The sequence below is a fragment of the Zea mays genome, chromosome 10, assembly GCF_902167145.1.
Source record: "Zea mays cultivar B73 chromosome 10, Zm-B73-REFERENCE-NAM-5.0, whole genome shotgun sequence".
Lineage (NCBI taxonomy): Eukaryota > Viridiplantae > Streptophyta > Magnoliopsida > Poales > Poaceae > Zea > Zea mays.
Genome location: NC_050105.1, coordinates 86,479,854 through 86,487,263, shown reverse-complemented (window position 1 = coordinate 86,487,263; position 7,410 = coordinate 86,479,854).

Here is a 7,410-nt window from a genome sequence, read left to right as displayed (position 1 = left end):
GACGTGAAGATGGCGCGCCCGGGTCCCATTCCTCGAACGACTCGCGCACGCGCAACGGCCACCCCGCGAACCACTCGTCCCGTCGCATTAACTCTGTGGCGGGACAGGCGGCACCTTTGGCAGGAGAAGCGGGCAACGCTTCACCTTCGCCATAATGACCGCGTCAAAAAAGGTGCGCCACGTCATTCGATTTCATATCCTTTTCCTTTTCCTCTTTCTCTCTCTTACGACAGGAACCGGGAAAGGGGATACCCCGAAAGGGATCCTTCTCCGCGAAGGAAACGGGCCCTGAGCCCCCCTACTGATCAGAGGTTCGAAGGCTGGCCCCTCGGAGGGGTTCAACAGCCGCCTCAGAGCGCTCGGGCTTCACGCCCACTACTGGTCAGAGGTTCAAAGGCTGGCCCCTCGGAAGGGTTCAACGACCGCCTCAGGCCACTCGGGCTCCACGCCCACTACTGATCAGGGGTTCGTAGGCTGGCCCTCGAAGGGTTCACAGCCGCCTCAGACGCAGAGCGAGGGATGACCCTGGGTACGTTCGATACGTAACCAAGGCTTGGGCTACGCTCCCGAGGTACCCTAGGACATTTTCGAGGCCAGCGGGAACGATCTTGTAACGGAATCCCATCAGAGGGAGGCATCGAGCCCTCGGACCCCGTCAAAAGGGGACCGGGTCCGGCAAATCACCCGCAGGTACTTTTGGAGCGCGCCTCCGGGCCTCTAGCCGACCCCTAACAAATGGGGCACAGGCGTCCACTCGGATTACCCGATAGCAGCTCACTGAAGACACCATGTTCGGCGCCCTCCGTGGGCAACATGGCGCTTTTCCCCCTCCTCCTTGCGGAAAGGCGACGCAGGGGCGTATGTAAAAAAGTCGAGTCTGTCCTTGACCGTCCTCTCGCCCTGTGCGGAGGCTCGGGGGCTGCTCTCGCAAACCCAGCTCCGGCCAAACCGTTGACAGCGTCAACATACCAGCCCGAGAACTTGGGACCCGATCGTGCACCCGGGCTATGGCCAGCTCGCATGAGGGAACAACCAGACCGGCCGAAGCATCACGAAACGCATTAAGACCTCGAAGGAGTCAAACCACTCCTCCGAGGCCTCGGGGGCTACACCCGGCGGGTGCGCTCGCGCGCACCCACCGGAACAAAATGCAACCAAGAAAGGACGGTCCCCTTGCAAAAAGTGCGACAAAAGCCTCCAAGCGAGTATTAACACTCCCTTCGAGGCTCGGGGGCTACTGTCGGGGACCATAATTAGGGGTACCCCCAAGACTCCTAATCTCAGCTGGTAACCCCCATCAGCACAAAGCTGCAAAGGCCTGATGGGTGCGATTAAGTCAAGGCTCGGTCCACTCAAGGGACACGATCTCGCCTCGCCCGAGCCCAGCCTCGGGCAAGGGCAGCCGACCCCGGAGGATTTACGTCTCGCCCGAGGACCCCCTCCAGCAACGGACGCGCCTTCGGCTCACCCGAGGCTCAGTCTTCACCAAGAAGCAACCTTGGCCAAGTCACCACGCCGACCGACCGTATCGCAGGAGCATTTAATGCAAAGGTGGCTTGACACCTTATCCTGACGCGCGCCCTTCAGTCGACAGAGCCGAAGTGACCGCAGTCACTTCGCCACTCCACTGACCGGCCTGACAAGAAGACAGCGCCGCCTGCGCCGCTCCGACTGCTGTGCCATTTGACAGAGTGAGGCTGACAGCAGCCAAGTCCGGCCTTAGGCGCCATAGGAAACTCCGCATCGCCCGAAGGGCTCGGACTCGGGCTCAGCCCCGGAAGACGACGAACTCCGCTTCGCCCGATCCCATGGCTCGGACTCGGGCTCGGCCCCGGAAGACGACGAACTCCGCTTCGCCCGACCCCAGGGCTCGGACTCAGGCTCAGCCCCAGAAGACGACGAACTCCGCTTCGCCCGACCCCAGGGCTCGGACTCGGACTCAGCCCTGGAAGACGACGAACTCCGCATCGCCCGACCCTAGGGCTCGGACTCGGGCTCGGCCCCGGAAGACGACGAACTCCGCCTCGCCCGACCCCAGGGCTCGGACTCAGCCCTGGCCTCAGCCGACGGTCTCCGCCTCGCCCGACCCAGGGGCTCGGACTCGACCTCGGCCTCGGAAGACAGACTCAACCTCGACCTCGGAGGAGCCTCCACCTCGCCCAACCCAGGGCTCGGACCGACCACGTCACAGGAGGCGCCATCATTACCCTACCCCAAGCTAACTCAGGCTACGGGGAACAAGACCGGCGTCCCATCTGGCTCGCCCCGGTAAACAAGTAATGATGGCGCCCCGCATGCTCCATGACGACGGCGGCTCTCAGCCCCCTTACGGAAGCAAGGAGACGTCAGCAAGGACTCGACAGCCCCAACAGCTGTCCTTCCGCCAGGCTCCAGTGCTCCTCCGACGGCCACGACACCACACGAACCGGGTGCCAAAACCTCTTCGGCTGCCACGATGGCATGTACTTAGGGCACTAGCTCTTCTCTGCTAGACACGTTAGCACACTGCTACACCCCCCACTGTACACCTGGATCCTCTCCTTACGCCTATAAAAGGAAGGTTTAGGGCCCTCTTACAGAGGGTTGGCCGCGCGGGGAAGGACGAGACGGCACGCGCTTAGGCCTCTCGCTCCCTCCCTCGCGGACGCTTGTAACCCCCTACTGCAAGCGCACCTGACCTGGGCGCAGGACAAACACGAAGGCCGTGGGTTTCCCCTTTTACGCCTGTCTCCCACCGGCTTCTTCCCCCTTCGCGCTCCGTCTCGCGCCGACCCATCTGGGCTGGGGCACGCGGTGACAATTTACTCGTCGGTCCAGGGACCCCCCGGGGTCGAAACACCGACAATTTTCTTTGAGCCTTTGATCATCAACTCAAAGCTCACAAAATTTCCTATTACTTCCTCCGGAGAAATTAGTGTATATCTAGGATTTCCTCGAATTAATTGAACTTGTGTAGGATTAAGAAAAACGAGGGATCTTAGAATAACCTTGACCATCTCATGGTCATCCCATTTTGTGCTCCCGAGGTTGCGCACTTGGTTCACCAAGGTCTTCAAACGGTTATACATGGCTTGAAGGTCCTCGCCTTGGTTGAGTCGAAATCGACCGAGCTCCCCCTCGATCGTCTCTCGCTTGGTGATTTTGGTCACCTCATCTCCTTCGTGCGCGGTCTTGAGTACGTCCCAAATTTCCTTGGCGCTCTTTAATCCTTGCACTTTGTTATACTCCTCTCGACTTAGAGAGGCGAGGAGTATAGTGGTGGCTTGGGAGTTAAAGTGCCGGATTTGGGCGACCTCGTCCGAATCATAGTCTTCATCCCCCGGTGATGGTACCTGCACTCCAATCTCAACAACATCCCAAATACTTGTGTGGAGTGAGGTTAGATGATGCCTCATTTTATCACTCCACATATTGTAATCTTCACCATCAAACATAGGTGGTTTGCCTAATGGGATGAAAAGTAATGGAGTACGTTTGGAAATGCGAGGATAGCGTAGTGGAATCTTACTAAACTTCTTGCGCTCATGGCGCTTAGAAGTTACGGACGGCGTGTCGGAGCTGGAGGTGGATGGCGACAAAGAGTCGGTCTCGTAGTAGACCACCTTCCTCATCTTCTTCTTCTTGTCACCGCTCCGACCCGACTTGTTGTGTGAAGGGGATCCCTTCACCTTGTTGGCGGACTCCCCGGATGGAGCCTTCCCATGGCTTGTAGCGGGCTTCTCACCAGTCCCGAACTCCCTCTTGGCGGATGCTCCCGACATCACTTCGAGCGATTAGGCTCTAATGAAGCACCGGGCTCTGATACCAATTGAAAGTCGCCTAGAGGGGGGTGAATAGGGCGAATCTGAAATTTATAAACTTAAGCACAACTACAAGTCGGGTTAGTGTTAGAAATATAAACGAGTCCGAGAGAGAGGGTGCAAAACAAATCGTGAGCAAATAAAGAGCGAGACATGATGATTTGTTTCACCGAGGTTCGGTTCTTTCAAACCTACTCCCCGTTGAGGTGGTCACAAAGACCGGGTCTCTTTCAACCCTTTTCCTCTCTCAAACGGTCACTTAGACTGAGTGAGCTTCTCTTCTCAATCAAACGGAACACAAAGTTCCCGCAAGGACCACCACACAATTGGTGTCTCTTGCCTTGGTTACAATTGAGTTTGATCACAAGAAGAATGAGAAAGAAAAGAAGCGATCCAAGCGCAAGAGCTCAAATGAACACAAATGTCGCTCTCTCTAGTCACTATTTGATTTGGAGTGATTCCGGACTTAGGAGAGGAGTTGATCTCTTTGGAGTGTCTAGAATTGAATGCTATAGCTCTTGTAATGTGTTGAAGGTGGGAAACTTGGATGCCATTGAATGTGGGGTGGTTGGGGTATTTATAGCCCCAACCACCAAAAATGGTCGTTGGAAGACTGTTGTCGCATGGCGCACTGGACAGTCCGGTGCGCCACCGGACACTGTTCGGTGTGCCAGCCACGTCAGCCAGCCGTTGGGGTTCGACCGATGGAGCTCTGACTTGTGGGGCCTCTAGGCTGTCCGGTGGTGCACCGGACAGGTCCTGTAGACTGTCCGGTGCGCCAACTGCGCGTGCTCTGTCCTCTGCGTGCTCAGGCGCGCATTAAATGCGTTGCAGTCGACCGTTGCGCGCGAAGTAGCTGTTGCTCTGCTGGCACACCTAACAGTCCGGTGTGACACCGGACACTGTCCGGTGCTTCACCGGACAGTCCGGTGAATTATAGCGGAGTGCCCTCTGATTTTTCCGAAGGTAGCGAGTTCAGCTTCGAGTGCCCTGGTGCACCGGACACTGTCCTGTGGTGCACCAGACACTGTTCGGTGGCACACTGGACAGTCCGGTGTGCCAGACCAGGGTGCCATTTGGGATGTCTTTAGCTCTCTTTCTTTGAACCCTTCTTTAATCTTTTTATTGGTTTGTTGTGAACCTTTGGCACCTGTAAAACTTATAGACTAGAGCAAATTAGTTAGTCCAATTATTTGTGTTGGGCAATTCAACCACCAAAATCAATTAGAAAAAAGGTGTAAGCCTAATTCCCTTTCAGGGACGGGCGGAGTTGGGCTAGTGAGTGAGGACCCACCCGTCGGCGTGGTGTAGACTGGGCAGATCTGCTTTAGGCCCATATGGCTAGTTGGTCTTTTCTCTTTTTTTCTTTTCTATTTTCCTTTCAGATTTCTATTTTCTATTTTTCAAATTTCAAAATTCAACCAAATTCAATTTTGAGTTTCCACAAACAAAAAGGGATGATGTAGCATGAAATATTTATTTATTTATTTATTTATTATATTTGCTGCTTTTATTTACTAAGTAAATGCTCCCAATATACAACGAAACAAACAAATTATATATATTCTAAAATTATAATCCAACTAAAGGGATTTCAATATTTATTACCTGTTCAAAAATATAATTTCTAAAGAAAATGTTTTGGTCCAAATATTTTCAAATTATATCCTCTAACAAAAGCTATTTCGACTAAGGGTCTCTCTCTTAATTAATCCCTATTAGAGAGTGTATTTACTTAAATTTTCAAAAGAATTTGCTTAATCTTCAAGACTCAATTTTTGAGGTGTCATCTTTATACATCGAGTCATTATATATGTTGATTTTGTTTGACGCACATATGAGACGTATCTGGTTTTGTCCCCTTAAATACGGGTGTGACATTTGCATCCATCTATCGACATGCTGTGGTTTTAATTTCAAGGGCCTTTTTTAGGAATACAATTTTTTAAGTAATTCTATAAGATCCCGTCAAATTTCACATAAAAATTGTAGGATTCGACAAAAATCCACGATCAAGGGTGCTTAACTATATTGAACAATACGATGTGAAGAACAATTTCCTTTATCTATACTATACTTAAAGCACCAGTTTTAACGGTCATCCCGCGTCATCTTTTTATAAATAACCCTCACAGTTATTTCAAATTCATCTGTTGCACGTCTATAGATGGCCAAACGACGGCCCGGCACGGGCTAGACGCCCGCGGGCCATAACTCTGGCTCAGACACGTCATGATGGCCTGCTGACTGTATCGGGCCAGCCCGTTAGCCCGTCGGATCATTTGATTAAATGAGCATAAAACGTTAAAAAACGATGCAGGAGGTGGGGTTTAAACCCATGCCCTGATGAAAGAAGAGAATGCCAAGAGACACTAGGTAAAATTGTCTAACCAATAGAACATAATGCTTAGATGTTTTTAATATTTAATATAAACTAATTATATATATATATATATACGTTTTTTGTAAAATAAATAATATAATCGTGTCAGACCGGACCAGCACTACGGGCCGAGGCTACAGCCCAATCACGGCACGACATTCTTGGAGTAATTGCTACGGAGTAGCATAATTTATATGGAGCACATCCAATTTTTATTGATGCATGACTTTAGCAATCACTCCATATTTTTCTATACTATACTTAAAGCAACAGTTTTAACTTTTAACGATCGTCCCGCATCATCTTTTTACAAATAACCCCTCAAAGCTATTTCAAATTAATCTGTTGCACGCCTATAGATAACCAAACGGCGGTCCGGCACGGGCTAGACGCCCGCGGACCATCGGCCCATTTGATTAAATCAACATAAAATGTTAAAAAACAGTGCAGGAGGTGGGGTTTGAACCCATGCCCTGATGAAAGAAGGGCGGGAGACACTAGGTAAAGTTGTCTAACCAGTAGAACATCATGCTCAGATGTTTTTAATATTGAATATAAATTATATATATGTATATATTTTTTTGTAAAATAAAAAATATAATCGTGTCGGGCCGGACCAACACTACGGGCCGAGGCTACAACCCAATCACGGCACGACATTCTTGGCTCTTGCAAGAATTATGTCGTTTCTGATACCACATTGGCGCAATGGACTCCATGATGTTTGAGGTTACTGAATTGGATGGAGCAACAATAATTTGTCACACTAACAGTAAAATGAAAGATTATTTATTGGTTATATTAGTAATTGCTACGAAGTATTCAGTTTTTTTGATGCTTGACTTTATCAATCACTTCATATTTTGATCTATCTTTTTTATAAGTGTGAGCTCATGTGACTTATTTTACAAACTTGAGCTCACAAACTTTCTCTTATTTGGTCTCTGTATGGTGGAGTTATATAATTTTATAATTTATGTTTGTTCAGTCAGTCGTTGTGAACTCTCTTCTAATCGCTCACTTTATTGACCGTGTTGTACCAAGATATATTAGATAAAGTAAATAATAATATCAGTTAGCCAAATAAAAAAGTATTATACGGAGAACAGAGACAATCAATAAAAAATATTTAAATTTTTTTGATGGATAGTTTATATAGGTATTGTTATAAGCCATCGCAATGCACGAACAATCGACTAGTACGCCCTTATCAAACAGTTTACAAAA